Consider the following 15,828-nt stretch of genomic DNA (forward strand, 5'->3'; position numbering starts at 1 on the left):
GAGCAGCGCGTGAATGAGCTAGCCGAGCTGCTAGAAGGCGCGCAGAAAGGTCACTCGGAGGAGGTGACTAAGCTCAAGGGCGATTTGAAGGACCTGCAGGAGGCTCTTGATGCTTCCCGTGCTGCCTTCAAGGAGTACCAAGAGGCGGAGCCGGGTCGCGTCGCCGCCTTGAGGCAAAACTACATCCGCTCGGCAGAGTTTGTAGAGAAGGTGTGCGACCGGCTGGTCATCGCCTTCGAGTTGGCTATCACAGCAACGGCGAATTATCTGAAGACCAAGGGTCAGGTCCCCGAGTCCGTGGTCATCCCTGCGACGGAGCATGCGGCGCTTCTCACTACCATTCCAAAGCATATCTTTGACTTCCTTGAGTGAAGTATTTTCAGGAATGCTTCCGATCGGCGAGTCTTTTATTTTCACATGGCCTCTGTAACTTTTAACTGCTATCTTTAAATGAATGCCCACTCCTGTTGTGTTAACATTTCATTTCATATTTCTTTTAACTATGCCGACCGGTCGCTCGACCTTTTGCTATGGATTTCTATGAGCTTTTGACTTAGTGTTTCCCTTTAATGCACCGATCGGTCAAACGACCTTCCACTAGGGATTTCTGTGAGCTTTTCGCTTAGTGTTTCCCTTTAATACGCCGATCGGTCAGATGACCTTCCACTAGGGATTTCTGTGAGCTTTTCGCCTAGTGTTTTCCTTTACCACACCAATCGGTCAAACGACTCTCCCTTTTTTCCTGGATTCTCTGCTAATGTCTCGCTGAAGTGCTTCGACGCGACGCTGCATCATCTGGGGGGTTTATAGTCGCCAGTCCGACTCTAGAGTTTAACGTTGCTGCTCTACGGTCTTCAGGCCGGGGGGTTTATAGTCGCCGGTCCAACTCTAGAGTTTAACGTCACCGCTCGACGGTCTTCAGGCCGGGGGGTTTATAGTCGCAGGTCCGACTCTAGAGTTTAACATCGCCGCTCGACGGTCTTTAGGGCGGGGGGTTTATAGTCGCCGGTCCGACTCTAGAGTTTAACGTCGCCGCTCGACGGTGTTCAGGCCGGGGGGTTTATAGTCGCCGGTCCGACTCTAGAGTTTAACGTCACCGCTCGACGGTCTTCAGGCCGGGGGGTTTATAGTCGCCGATCCGACTCTAGAGTTTAACGTTGTCGCTCGACGGTCTTCAGGCCGGGGGATTTATAGTCGCCGGTCCGACTCTAGAGGTTAACATCGCCGCTCGACGGTCTTCAACAATGAGCTTATAACTCGGATAATATACGCCCGGCCGAACGACACAGGGTCTTCGTCATGCCTTCATATAACTACCCGCTGTGCGCACAATGCTCATGCCTTTGCTTTGTTCTTATAACTTTTATTCCTACAACCAAAGGATACAGCCGAACAGAATATTCATGAAATGTATTACATCAGCGCACCTTTCATTCGACCCGATAGGGCTGGAGATGGTTTGCACTATATGGTCTATCTAGTCGTCGTCCATCCTCATCCTCCAAGTAGTAGGCCCCCGATCGAAGCTTCTCGACGACTTTGAAGGGTCTTGCCCAGGGAGCCTCCAGCTTGCCTACGTCTCCGACCGACTTCACTTTCTTCCAGACCAAGTCACCCACCTGGAATGCTCAGGGAATCACACGGCGGTTGTAGTTCTGCTTCATCCTCTGCCTGTAGGCCATCAGCCGGACGAACGCTTTAACTCGCTCCTCGTCGATCAAGTCTAATTCTAGCTGCCTCTGCTCGAAATTTGTCTCATCGTAGTTCTGGATCCGGACGGACTCTATGCCGACTTCGACCGGGACGACTGCCTTGCCTCCATACACTAGGTGGAACGGTGTTACTCCCGTTCCCTCCTTAGGGGTCGTGCGGATGGCCCATAAGACTCACGGTAGCTCGTCTACCCAGCTTCCTCCCATGTGGTCGAGTCGAGCCCGAAGAATTCGGAGGATCTCCCGGTTGGCTACTTCGGCCTGACCGTTACTTTGGGGATACGCCACAGACGTGAAGTGCTGCTCAATGTCATATCCCTTGCACCATTCCTCGAGCTGCTTTCCGACGAACTGTCGCCCGTTGTCCGACACGAGCCGACACGGAATGCCGAACCGACAGATGATGTGTTGCCAGATGAATTTCTTGACCATCTGCTCGGTTATCTTGGCCAATGGCTCAGCCTCCACCCACTTGGAGAAGTAATCGACGGCTACCAGTAGAAACTTCCGTTGTCCGATCGCCATAGGGAAAGGTCCTACGATGTCCATGCCCCACTGGTCGAACGGCAAGACACTGTGGACACTTTCATTTCTTCAGTCGGCTTATGCGAGAAACTGTGGTACTTTTGACAGGAAAGACACATTGCGACGGTTCGAGCGGCGTCCTCGTGTAGGGTTGGCCAGAAGTATCCGGCCAGCAGGATCTTCCTAGCCAAGGATCGGCCGCCCGGATGACCTCCGCAAGATCCTTGGTGTACCTCCTGGAGAATGTACTCGGCGTCTTCCAAGCTGACACACTTCAGCAGAGGTCGGGGGAACACCTTTTTGTAAAGTTGATGTCCGATGAGCGTGAACCGGCCGGCTCTCCTCCTCAGTAGCTGGGCTTCCTCCCGATCGGGCGGCGTGGCACCCGAGCACAAAATCTCCGTGATGCGCCGTTCTCCAATCGCTCGGGAACGTGAGGCCTTCCATCCGGTCCACGCGCGCTACCAAAGATACTTGCTCAATTGGTTGCTGGATGACGACCAGCGATATCGAGCTTACGAGTTTGGCTAACTCATCTGCCGCCTGGTTCTCCGCTCGGGGTATCTTCTGGACCACCACCTCGGTGAAGCTGGTCTTCAGTTTTTTAAAGGCCTCCGCGTACAATCTGAGTCTTGCATTGTTTATCTCAAAGGTGCCCATGAGTTATTGAGCGACTAGCTGGGAATCCGAGTGGATCACCACCCGGCTGGCTCTGACATGTCGTGCGGCTTGCAGTCCGGCTATGAGGGCTTCGTACTCTGCCTAATTATTTGTTGCTTGATAGTCTAGCCGAACGGACAAATGCATCCGCTCTCCCTGAGGCGAAAGTAGCAGGATCCCAATTCCACTTCCGAGCCGAGTGGATGATCCGTCCACATATATTTTCCATGTAGCTTCAGGCTCGGGCTTTTGTACCTCAGTCACGAAATCTGCCAAGGACTGTGCCTTGTTCGTCGAGCGGGGTTGATATTGAATGTCGAATTCGCTAAGCTCCGTCGTCCACTTGATAAGTCGTCCAGATGCTTCAGGGTTTAGGAGTACCCTTCCTAATGGGCTATTCGTCATCACAATAACGGTGTGCGCCAAAAAGTAAGGGCGCAACCTCCGAGCTGCCAGGACCAAGGCGAAGGCCAATTTTTCGAGACCGGTGTAGCAAGACTCAGCATCCTTTAAGATATGGCTTAAAAAGTACACCGGCTGTTCTTCACCGCTCGGCCTTACTAATGCTGAGCCCACAGCATACTCAGTTGAAGATAAATAAATGCGGAGTGGCTCACCTACGACCGGCTTTGCCAACACGGGTAAGGAATTCAGGTAAGTCTTCAGTTCCTCGAATGCTCGATCGCACTCCTCGTCCCATTGAAACTTGGTAGCTTTACGTAAAATCCTGAAGAACAGCAGGCTCCGGTCGGCGGTCTTAGAGATAAACCTTGACAGCGTCGTTATCCGACCGGTGAGACGCTGTACTTCTCGAAGATTTCTGGGAGGCGGCATGTCTTACAATGCCTTTATCTTGCTGGGGTTCGCCTCTATGCCCCGCTCGGTCACGATGTAACCCAGGAAGCGCCTGCCTTTTGCTCCGAACAGGCATTTCTGAGGATTAAGTTTGACTCCGTATCTTCTTAACGTTTGGAAGGTCTCCTCCATATCCGCATAGAGATCGGCCGCCCGGAATGACTTGATAAGTATGTCATCTACGTACACTTCCAGGTTGCGTCCGATCTGCTCCCTGAAGACCTTGTTCATCAGACGCTGATAGGTGGCTCCTGCATTCTTCAGCCCGAACGACATTACATTGTGTTGGAACCCCAAGGTGTTTTGATGTGATCAAACAAGCTAAGTTAGGTCCTGCGTTTGTTTAACCCTTGTGTCTAAGTGTGCAGGAGCTTAGGAACACAGGAAGTCGAGCGGAAGACGTGGCTAGCGAGAAGGATGACACGGAGAGAGAGCCGACCGGCTCGGTGCGTCCGAGGGACGAGGTGACCGCGGAAGAGTACACCGGTGGACGAGAAGAACATGCGCGGCGTTCGAGGGACGAGAAACCGGGAAGGAAGGCTGCTCGAGGAGAAGGTCGGAACTTGGGTTCGGGTGAGCCCTATTCCGGATGGCCGAGATCACCCAAGCTAGCGGAGCCGGAGCGAACAAGACCCGGACCGAGACGAGCTGAACCGGAGGTGAAAAAGTCAACGTTGTTGACTTTGGGCTCCGGGGCGCCCGGAGCAGTCCGGGGCACCCGGAGCCCTCCGGGCCGCCCGGAACCCTTCTGGGCGCCCGGACCTGGATTTTGACCAGGATCGCGTCAAACGCGATCTGATCGTTGGGGGATAAAATTTTATCCCCCCTAGGCGCCCGGAGCCCATTCGGGGCGCCCCGACCAGTGCTATAAATATAGCACTGATCTACACAGTCAGAACATTTCACTTGTAATCAGTTTTCTCTGTGCTTTCAATTCTGTTTCTTTTATTTGTGCTATCAACGCTGTAAAGCGACTACTCCGCCCGAAGGAGATAAACAGATAGTGTACTTACTTTCCTTGGATTAGCAATCCCCTGATTGCAAACCAAGTAAATCTCTTGTGTCTGCTCTTTTCTTTTAGTCTCTTAGTTTAATTATTACAAGTGTCTTTTAAATTAGTTGAATATCCGAGAAAGATTTTGTGTTTATTCTTGTAGGGCAATTCACCCCTCCCCTCTTGTCGGCCTCTAAAGGGATCTACAAGTGGTATCAGAGCAAGGCGCTTCAGGAGGACTTACCGCCGATCGAAGCAACAAGATGGCCAGACCAAGCATCGTTCCACCAAAATTCGAGGGGGACTTCGCAGACTGGAAGCAACGTATGGGGATATTCCTAAGAACTGATTTTGAAATTCGGTTTATTATGAAATATGGTTTTGTAGCTCCAATGAATCAAGATGGAGAAGAAAAAGAAGAGAGCCACTGGACAAAGAAGGAGCAGAATGAGTCTGTAGCAAACAGCCGTGCGGAATATCACCTGCTGAGCGTGTTGCCGCCTCAAGAGATCAACCGCATCGGAAGCTATTCATCTGCCAAAGAACTCTGGGAGAAGTTCCTGGAACTCCACGAAGGCACGTCCGAAGCGAAGCTCGCTAAAAGAGACATCCTCCGGAACAAGCTAATGAACATCCGACTAGAGAAAGGTGAGAAGGTAGCTAGTCTACACGCAAAGGTAAAAGAACTGATTACTGGTCTCGAGAACCTCGAAGAAACGGTAACAAATCGGGAAACAATACGCTACGCACTCAATGCGTTTCCCAGAACATCAGATTGGACATCAATCGTCGACACCTACTACATTTCGAAAGACCTGGAGGTAAGTACTCTAGAAGAACTGTTCTCCACTCTTGAATTGCATGAAACCAGGTGTGCAGGAACAAAGGAATCAAGCCAGATGATTGTGCTAAACGCAACCAAAAGGGATGAACCCGAGTCAGACTCAGAGGATGATCAGGAAGCATACATGGTAAGAAACTTTAAAAAGTTTTTTAGAGCTAATAAATTTAAAGAAATGCAGAATAAAAAGAATTCAAGAAATAGAAGAAAAGTGCGCCGCTACCAGTGTCAAAAGGAAGGACACTTAAGAGAGGATTGCCCAGAACTAAAGAAGGACAAAATGAAGACACTCAAGAAACACAAGAACCTAAAAGCCACTTGGGACGACACTTCCTCATCTGAGTCCGAGATTCAAGAATATGCGGGAATTGCAATGATGGCAAGCTACGAAGGACAAAGTACATTAGAACCCAGCATCGATGAAGGGGGAGCGACCTCAGATGGAAGTAGCGAAGCAGGGGGAGATTCAGGCTTTAAGTCTGATATGGTAAGTGAGGTATGCCTCTTACCCCCTGATGAACTTTATTTTGGTATTAAGGCAATGACTAAATCCATGTATAAATTAGAAAATAAAAATACCAAATTATAAAATGAAATTCCAGAAACAGAAAGAATTTTGGTAAAATCATGTCTTATAGAGGATTTTGAAAAATTGAAAATTGAAAATGAAAAACTAAAAGAAGAAATAAAAATATTGAAAAATCTAATGGTTCAAATATTTCTACTTTTAGAAATTATAGAGGTTTAAATTGGTATTATAGATTTCATCAAAGTCAAATTAGAAATATATCAAAAATCTATGTACCTAGGAAATACTTGGTTAATCTTGTAGGTAGGAACCTCTACTGAGTTCCAAAAACCTGTTTAACTTAAAATTAAAATCAGACTTAGCATTTTCAGCAAGGAAATTAAACAACTAATTTTATTATGAGGCTTTGTCTGAGGAAGTAGTTGTTGCTCCAATAACCAAGAAGGTCTAGTGCCTTGCAACGACCTGGAAGCCGAGTATCGAAATGAAAAGTTTAATTGACTAACTGAAAAAGCATTAATTTAAATTACTTAATGTTTTAAAAGAGTTATTCAATTTGTGTTAGAAAATATTTAATTTTTTTTAACTTGACTTAGAATTTTTTTTAGAAATTGTTTATGAAAGTTAACTCGGAATATTTTTTTTGCCTTAAGATTTTTTTTTAAATATATATATATATTTTTTTTTTACTAAGAATTTTTTATATGATAATATTGCCTTATAATTTTTCTCAATATTAATTTAGAATTTTTTTAGAAATTTTTTTTTTGGAAATATTGAAATAAGTTTCAAACTTAAATTTTTTTTTAACACTTATGACTGTTTTTATCTGAAAAATGTTTTACTTAAACTTTTCTCGAAAGAAAAATTCTGAAGAGTGTCTTTACTTAGACATATTTAAATATTTTACACTTAAAGTTTTTTTTTAATTTACCTTAGACTTGTTTATAACCCCAATTTTTATGTGATCAAAGGGGGAGAAGTATGTTAAGTCTAGGGGGAGGTAATATAATTTTTCAATTGAAAAATATTTGGACTTATTTGAATATAAATTGTTTTTATTGCATATGTTTACCCTAACTTAACTTAGGTTGCTCACATCAAAAAGGGGGAGATTGTTGGAACCCCAAGGTGTTTTGATGTGATCAAACAAGCTAAGTTAGGTCCTGCGTTTGTTTAACCCTTGTGTCTAAGTGTGCAGGAGCTTAGGAACACAGGAAGTCGAGCGAAAGACGTGGCTAGCGAGAAGGACGGCACGGAGAGAGAGCCGACGGGCTCGGTGCGTCCGAGGGACAAGGTGACCGCGGAAGAGTACACCGGTGGACGAGAAGAACGTGCGCGACGTTCGAGGGACGAGAAACCAGGAAGGAAGGCTGCTCGAGGAGAAGGCCGGAACTTGGGTTCGGGTGAGCCCTATTCCGGATGGCCGAGATCACCCAAGCTAGCGGAGCCGGTGTAACGCCCGAAAATTCTCGAAACTGCATTATAAATATTCTATGATTTTTCTGGAATTTTTAGATATTTTTCCGGAATTTTCCGAGTAGCGGAAGCAACAAAAATAATTAGAACCGCAAAATAGCTTAGGCGGGAATCAAACCCAAGACCTATGGTTTAGGGATAATGTTAGTAACCGGTTGAACCCAGCAGGGCCGTGCTGAAAGGAAAGGGAATCAAGTATATTTATAATTGGGTTGGCCGAATTAATCACTTAATATAAATAGGAAGATTAATAGGGTGAAGAGTTATTTTGGTTTTATTTTCCACCGTGACTTCTCCTCACCCTAGCTCTCACGCCGCCTCTTCTCCTCCTCTTCCTCACGCACGGCGCACCAAGCCAAGGTCCATCGGATCATCTTCCGGTGACGACTCCAACACGAAAGAGGTTCTTCTCCGCGAGAGGAACGCGAAGACGTGAGCGGATCGTCGAGAAGTCGTCTCCACCGGAATTTCTAGCGATTAGATTTGTAAGAAATCTAGCACACGAGGTAAGAAACCCCTCACCTGCAGTATAAGTAGCTCTCGTTTGATTGCATGCTTATAATTTAGTTATATGTAGATTTTTTATCGATATCTAGAGTGTATTTAATTCTCTTCGCAGATTTAGGGGTTAGTTGAGTATCTCTGGATGGGCCGGACGCGTTTTTCCTCTTCAGATAGAGGTTCTAGACGTCGTCGGGTGCCTAGAAGTGGTCCCCCTATTAGAGAGGAGAGTTAGAGCACGTTAGGTGTTCGATAAAACGTTTAGCGCAACATTAGACAGTTTTAAAGATAGTTAAATGCATAGAAGCATTTAAACCGACATATCGTTTATTTCAACTTTATGGGACTAGATGTCCAATGGGTGGGCTCCCATCGCCTCTAGGTTCAGACAACCTAGTTCTAGGTTGAGATAACCTAGATTCAATTAATTATCATTTCAGTATTTTACTTTAGTGACACTGTATTGGATTAGATATCCATTGGGTTGGACTCCATAGTCGTCCCTAGGTTCTAACCTAGTAAACCCTACTAGATTCGAACTTGCAATCCGGGTCTAGTTAGGACGCCTGATAAAAACTTGAACTTGAGGGCACTGAACGATGATTAGTTTCTATTATATATAATAGTTTTCCAAATCAGTTTTAAAACCATAATGGAATTCAGTATTAGCTCAGCTCCACCTTGGCTCACTTTTGTATCAGCTCAGCTTATTTCAGTTGTTAAATATGATAGCTTCATATACAGTTCTAGACATGTTATGATCAGTTTTATTTATGTTCAACTTATGTTATGTCATGCTTTGTATGATACCATGCCATGTCATGCTTGCATATTCAGTATGTTTTTCAAACAGCATGATTTAAAAGCATATTTGCATCGTGTGCATGATTTAGTGAGGTAGATGGTTTCTTACTAAGCTTTTTAGCTTATAGATACTATTTTCCTTATACTGCAGATACAGGTAAAAGGAAAATGGACTAGCAGAGGAAGCTGGAGGGCAATGCAAAGATGGTGTGTGTGGCAGGAACTGGAATAAAAGACCCTCTGGGGATCTAGCATTTACTTTAGCACTTTGCAATGTATTAGTTCTAGTTTCCATGTTTTATGCACTCTTGAACCTTAGCAAGTTTAACCAATTAGAACTTTTAGAAATTTATACATCCATGCACTTTAAGTTGTTAAAATGTGTTTTAGTGAGTAAAATGCCATGAACCAGTTTAGAATTGTTACTACATGTTATTAGAATAGTTTATTATGCATTAGGTAGTTGTTGTATGAGGTATTGGCGCGAAGCAGTGCTGAAATCAGAGTTTCTGATTCGAAATCAGAAACTCCTGATCGGTCCACGGACCGATCAGAGCTGGTTCGTGTCACTGATCGGTCAGCTGACCGATCCAGGCGCGAACAGAGAGTTGGCGTCGTTTATGGATCGGTCGGCCGACCGATCCAGCGGCGAACGATGGGTTCAGATCGGTCTGCCGACCGATCGGTGAGCCACCGGATCGGTCTGCCGACCAATCGGTGTACTGGATCGGTCGGAGACCGATCAGAGATCTGACTAAGGCTCGGATCGGTCGGTGACCGATCCAGTGTTCCTCTGCGTTAGCACTGGATCGATCCGTGGATCGATCCAGCGAAACAATCGATCGATTCAGTTTGGATCGATTGGGAAGCTTCGATTCGCCAAAACTCAGTAGATCAACTTCTAGTCCATGGGGGATGTAGGATACGCTTTGTGTTCCTCAGATTACATCCTTTAGCACATGCAGAACCAAGAACAGTCATCAATTAGTAGAAAAGTTAAATTAGATTAGTTTTCCGCACAGTCAGTACAGTACAACTGTAGCGATTCGCCTTACAGCCTATTAGTTAGAAGACGGGTCGTTACAGAGTGGTATCAGAGCAGAATTCCATACTTCCTACACACACATCAGCATTGACCTGCAGCTTCCAAGTAAGAATACCTCTACTCTCTTTATTGTTCTTGCTTTCTAGTTACAGTTCATGTTTATATGCCTACTGCTTGTTAGTGTGTGATAGCTTTTAAACATGATATCAGTAGTTATATAACTGTAATTACTTTAGTTATGTTATGTTCTCTATGTCTTTAGAAATGGCACGAGGACGCCCAGCTAGAAGGGCACTAGCTACTGAGCCCCAGCAAGAGGCAGGCAGTTCAGTGCCTCCTCCAGACCTTACAGCATTAGTGGCTCAGTTACAGCAGCAGCTAGCTGAACAGCAACAGGAAATAGCCACCTTAAAGGCTAATCAGCATAGTACCCCTACAGTCACCCCGGAACCGAATTTGACTACTCCGGTAGTCTTGGAGGTTCCACCAGCTCAGCCTACAGCACCAGCACCAGCAGCTGAGCCAAGAAAGGAAGCCTATCTGATCCAGTGGCAGCGAGTCAAGCCAGAGAACTTCTCAGGCGCTAGTGAACCATGGGATGCACAAGCCTGGTTCAAAACACTAGAGAGCACGATGGAGCTTCTGGACTGGCCAGAACACGAGAAGGTGAAGTGTGCCTCCTTCTGCCTGACAGGAGACGCACGCATGTGGTGGGAGAGAATCAGAACGAAGCGCCCAGTGAACCAGATGTCATGGGCTGACTTCGAGAAGGAGTTCTTTGAGGAGTTCTTCCACATACGGGTTACGAACCGCCACTACGACGAGTTCACTGAGTTTCGTCAGGGCAACCTTTCAGTTGAGGAAGCCGTGAAGAAATTCAACAGGTTGGCTCGTCTGTGCCCAGAGCTAGTCAGCACAGAGAAGGAACGAATCCGGTTGATGCTCAAGATGCTGAGGCCAGAGATAGCAGTGAACGTGGCTGGTGGCATACATAGGCCACAAACCACAGAGGAGCTAGTGAGCAGTGCCTTGACCACGGAGCATTACCAGAACAGCATAAAGCAGCAAAAGCAAGTCTCCTCAGAGTCCAAAGGCCAAGGAAACTCTCACGCTCAAAAACAGCAAGGCCACAGCTTTAACTGGAAAGGAAACTCCAACAGCAAGCGCAAATCAGGGAGTGACCCAAAAGGAGGACCATCTAGCAAGCGACCCAGTTATCCAAAGTGTGCTACTTGTGGGAAATTCCACCCAGGGGTTTGTCGCAAGGGCACACGAGGATGCTTTGAATGTGGACAAGAAGGGCACATGGCCAAGCAGTGCCCGAACAAGACCGGTCTTCCTCAGCCACAGCAGATTCAGTATACAGGCCAGCAGTTGTATCAGATGCAGGCCGCTCTAGAAGGTCCACTTATCAGCCAAAGCAGATTAGAAGCCCCTCCAGCTATGGCGAATGCGAGGATCTACTCACTCACCAGAGAGGATGTAGCCAATGCCTCGACAGTTGTCACAGGTCAGATTAGCATTTTTCGGTATAGTCTTGTTCGATATTGGGGCAACCCATTCATATATAGCCGTGGTGTTCTCCGAAAAGTTAGAAATACCCTCGGAAGCACTTAGTGGTCAATTTTTGACGACACTACCTTCGGGAGAGATCATGACATCCACGCGGCTCGGGCGGTGCCGGTCATTATAGCGCGAGAGCTCTTTTGTGATCGATGGTGCTAGAAATGACCGACTATGACGTTATCTTTGGAATGAACTTTACGATCGATCGGTGCTACCATAGAGTGCGTAAAAATCTTCCAACCTGAAGCGGCAGTGCAATTCGAATACATGGGGAACCAAAGAGAAAGGCCAAGAGGTTTCTCTCGGTATGAAAGCACGAAGCTACTGGACTCGGGTGTACAGGATTCCTAGCACATGTAATCAACGCCAGCCAGGACAAGAACCAACAGCTAGCAGAGGTTCGAGTCGTATGTGACTACCAGTAGTCTTCCCTGAAGAGTTACAGGCTTAGCACCAGATAAGGAGATCGACTTTGAGATAGAGCTCATTCCGGTACAAATCCTATCTGCGCCTTATCGCATGGCTCAGCTGAAGGAACTTGGAGGCTCGACAAGGGTTTCATCGCCGAGTCACTCGCTATGGGGCGCTTTGTATTGTTCGTGAAGAAGAAGGATGGAAGCATGCGTGTATAGACTACGGATCACTGAACCAAGTCACGATCACGAACAGTATCCCTTCCCGAATCGTGATGTTCGACCAGCTGAAGGGAGCAGCGGTGTTCTCTAAGATAGATCTCGGATCAGGTTATCATCGGTGAAGGTCAAAGAAGGGGACATACCGAAGACGACCTTCAGGACCAGATACGGACACTCTGAGTTCGTAGTCATGCCCTTTAGCGTGACCCCCAGCTACATTCATGGATCTCATGAGCAGTATTCAGGAAGTATTTAGATAAGTTTGTTATTGTGTTTATCGATGACATTCTTATCTATTCAGAACTCGGAAGAACATTGAGCACACGAAACTAGTATTGAGACCCTTGAGAACCCTATACGCCAAGTTCACGAAATGTGAATTTTGGTTAGATCGGTGTCCTTCCCGGGTCACATCATCTCAAAGGATGGTATTATGGTAGATCCCAAGAAGATAGTGAGTAACTGGAAAAGACCTAAGAACGCCATCAGGAGCTTTACGGGATTAGCAGGATATTACGAAAGTTTGTAGAGGACTTCTCCATGATAGCCTCCTCATGACTCTTACCGGAAGAACAGGAAATTTCGGTGGACGGAGGATCGTGAGAACGAAAGCTAAAAGGAGATTGACGGTGCTCCCATTTTGGCTCTACAGACAACACCAGCTTTGACATCTATAGTGATGCCTCTAAGTTGGGACTAGGAGCAGTGCTGATGCAAAACGGCAAGGTGATCGCCTATGCCTCCAGACAACTCAAGGATTATGAGAAGAATTATCCTACTCATGACCTTGAGCTTGCAGCAGTAGTGTTCGCCCTCAAAATTTGGAGACATTACCTATATGGAGCTCAGTGCAGAGTGTATACAGATCATCAGAGTCTGAAGTACTTCTTCACTCAGAAGGATCTGAATATGCGACAGCGTAGATGGTTAGAGCTGGTCAAAGACTACGATATAGACATCCTCTACCATCCAGGGAAAGCAAATAAGGTAGCAGATGCACTTAGCAGAAAATCCAGTGCTTTCTTATTATCTCTAGCAGCCATGTCACCAACCTTACAGAAGGAGATCGTAGATTTCGGTCTCGAACTCATCGTTGGACAGCTCTCTACTATGACCTTAGAGTCTACCTTGCTTGGTGATATTCAGTCAGCTCAGGATCAGGACCCTGTAATTCAGAAAATTAAGCAAGGGCTAACAGAACCAGAAAGTAGAGAATTCAGAGTGTCCGACAGCGGGGTGTTGTATTTTGGTGACAGACTCTGTGTTCCAGATCAGGAGGAGCTACGGAGACAGATTTTAGATGAGGCTCACAGGACTCCCTATGCAATGCATCCGGGTTCCACCAAAATGTATCAAGACCTGAGGAAACGCTTTTGGTGGCCCGGGATGAAGCGAGACATCGCCAGATATGTTAGCATCTGCCTCACCTGTCAGAGGGTCAAGGCAGAACATCAGCGACCAGGAGGAGTTCTGCAGCCTATACAAATTCCAGAATGGAAGTGGGAGGATATTTCTATGGACTTCATAGTGGGACTACCCAGAACCACGAATGGTTTTGATGCCATCTGGGTAATAGTCGACAGGTTGACTAAATCAGCCCACTTTTTAGCTATCAAGATATCCTACTCCATGGAGAAGCTAGCTCGGTTGTATCTCCAGGAGATCGTCAGACTTCATGGAGTCCCACGTACCATTATTTCGCAGAGACAAGAGTTTACATCACACTTAGGGAGTGTGTACGATCGACATTGGGCACGGTTAAAGTTCGATGACATTCCATCCGCATGACGGATGGTCGACAGGCGAGTAAACGGATACTCGAAGATATGCTCGAGCGTGTGCCCTAGATTTCAAGGGAAGTTGGTGCAAATATCTGAGCTTAGCAGAATTTGCATACAACAATAGCTATCAGGCCACTATCGGCATGGCACCTTACGAGGCTCTCTATGGGCGGAGGTGTAGATCTCCAATCTGCTGGTATGAGAGTGGTGAACAGAAGGAACTAGAGCTTCAGACAGATCTAGTAGCAGATACCACAGCAGCTATACAGCAGATCCGCCAGAGGATAGAGACAGCTCAGAGCCGCCAGAAAAGCTATGCTGATACACGGCGCAGACCCTTAGAGTTTTCAGTTGGGGATTCAGTGTTCCTCAGAGTAGCTCCCATGAAGGGAGTAATGCATTTTGGGAAGAAGGACAAGCTAAGTCCCCGATATGTGGGACCATACCTTATCAGCAGAAGAGTGGGCAAGGTAGCATATGAGCTAGAGCTACCCCAGGAAATGTCAGTTGTCCACAATGTATTTCATGTCTCTATGCTGAAGAAGCATACCCCTGATGCCACCCAGGTGATTGAGCCCCAGACGGTACAGATCCGTGAAGACCTCAGCTATGATAGTCGGCCTATTCAGATAATAGACCGAGCAGTTAAGAAATTACGGAACAAGGAAGTACCATTAGTCAAAGTTATTTGGCACAGTCACACCGCAGAAGAGGCAACTTGGGAGACAGAAGTCAGCATGAGACAGAAGTACCCAGAATTGTTCTAAGTTCGAGGACGAACTTTTTATAAGGTATGGGGGATTGTAATGCCCGAAAATTCTCGAAACTGCATTATAAATATTCTATGATTTTTCTGGAATTTTTAGATATTTTTCCGGAATTTTCCGAGTAGCGGAAGCAACAAAAATAATTAGAACCGCAAAATAGCTTAGGCGGGAATCGAACCCGAGACCTATGGTTTAGGGATAATGTTAGTAACCGGTTGAACCCAGCAGGGCCGTGCTGAAAGGAAAGGGAATCAAGTATATTTATAATTGGGTTGGCCGAATTAATCACTTAATATAAATAGGAAGATTAATAGGGTGAAGAGTTATTTTGGTTTTATTTTCCACCGTGACTTCTCCTCACCCTAGCTCTCATGCCGCCTCTTCTCCTCCTCTTCCTCACGCACGACGCACCAAGCCAAGGTCCATCGGATCATCTTCCGGTGACGACTCCAACACGAAAGAGGTTCTTCTCCGCGAGAGGAACGCGAAGACGTGAGCGGATCGTCGAGAAGTCGTCTCCACCGGAATTTCTAGCGATTAGATTTGTAAGAAATCTAGCACACGAGGTAAGAAACCCCTCACCTGCAGTATAAGTAGCTCTCGTTTGATTGCATGCTTATAATTTAGTTATATGTAGATTTTTTATCGATATCTAGAGTGTATTTAATTCTCTTCGCAGATTTAGGGGTTAGTTGAGTATCTCTGGATGGGCCGAACGCGTTTTTCCTCTTCAGATAGAGGTTCTAGACGTCGTCGGGTGCCTAGAGGTGGTCCCCCTATTAGAGAGGAGAGTTAGAGCACGTTAGGTGTTCGATAAAACGTTTAGCGCAACATTAGACAGTTTTAACAGTATAGTTAAATGCATAGAAGCATTTAAACCAGCATATCAGTTTTATTTCAGCTTTATGGGACTAGATGTCCAATGGGTGGGCTCCCACAGTCGCCTCTAGGTTCAGACAACCTAGTTCTAGGTTCAGATAACCTAGATTCAATTAATTATCATTTCAGTATTTTACTTAATGACACTGTATTGGATTAGATATCCATTGGGTTGGACTCCATAGTCGTCTCTAGGTTCAGTTAACCTAGTAAACCCTACTAGATTGAACTTGCAATCCCAGGTCTAGTTAGGGA

The sequence above is a fragment of the Zingiber officinale genome, chromosome 2A, assembly GCF_018446385.1.
Source record: "Zingiber officinale cultivar Zhangliang chromosome 2A, Zo_v1.1, whole genome shotgun sequence".
Taxonomy (NCBI): domain Eukaryota; kingdom Viridiplantae; phylum Streptophyta; class Magnoliopsida; order Zingiberales; family Zingiberaceae; genus Zingiber; species Zingiber officinale.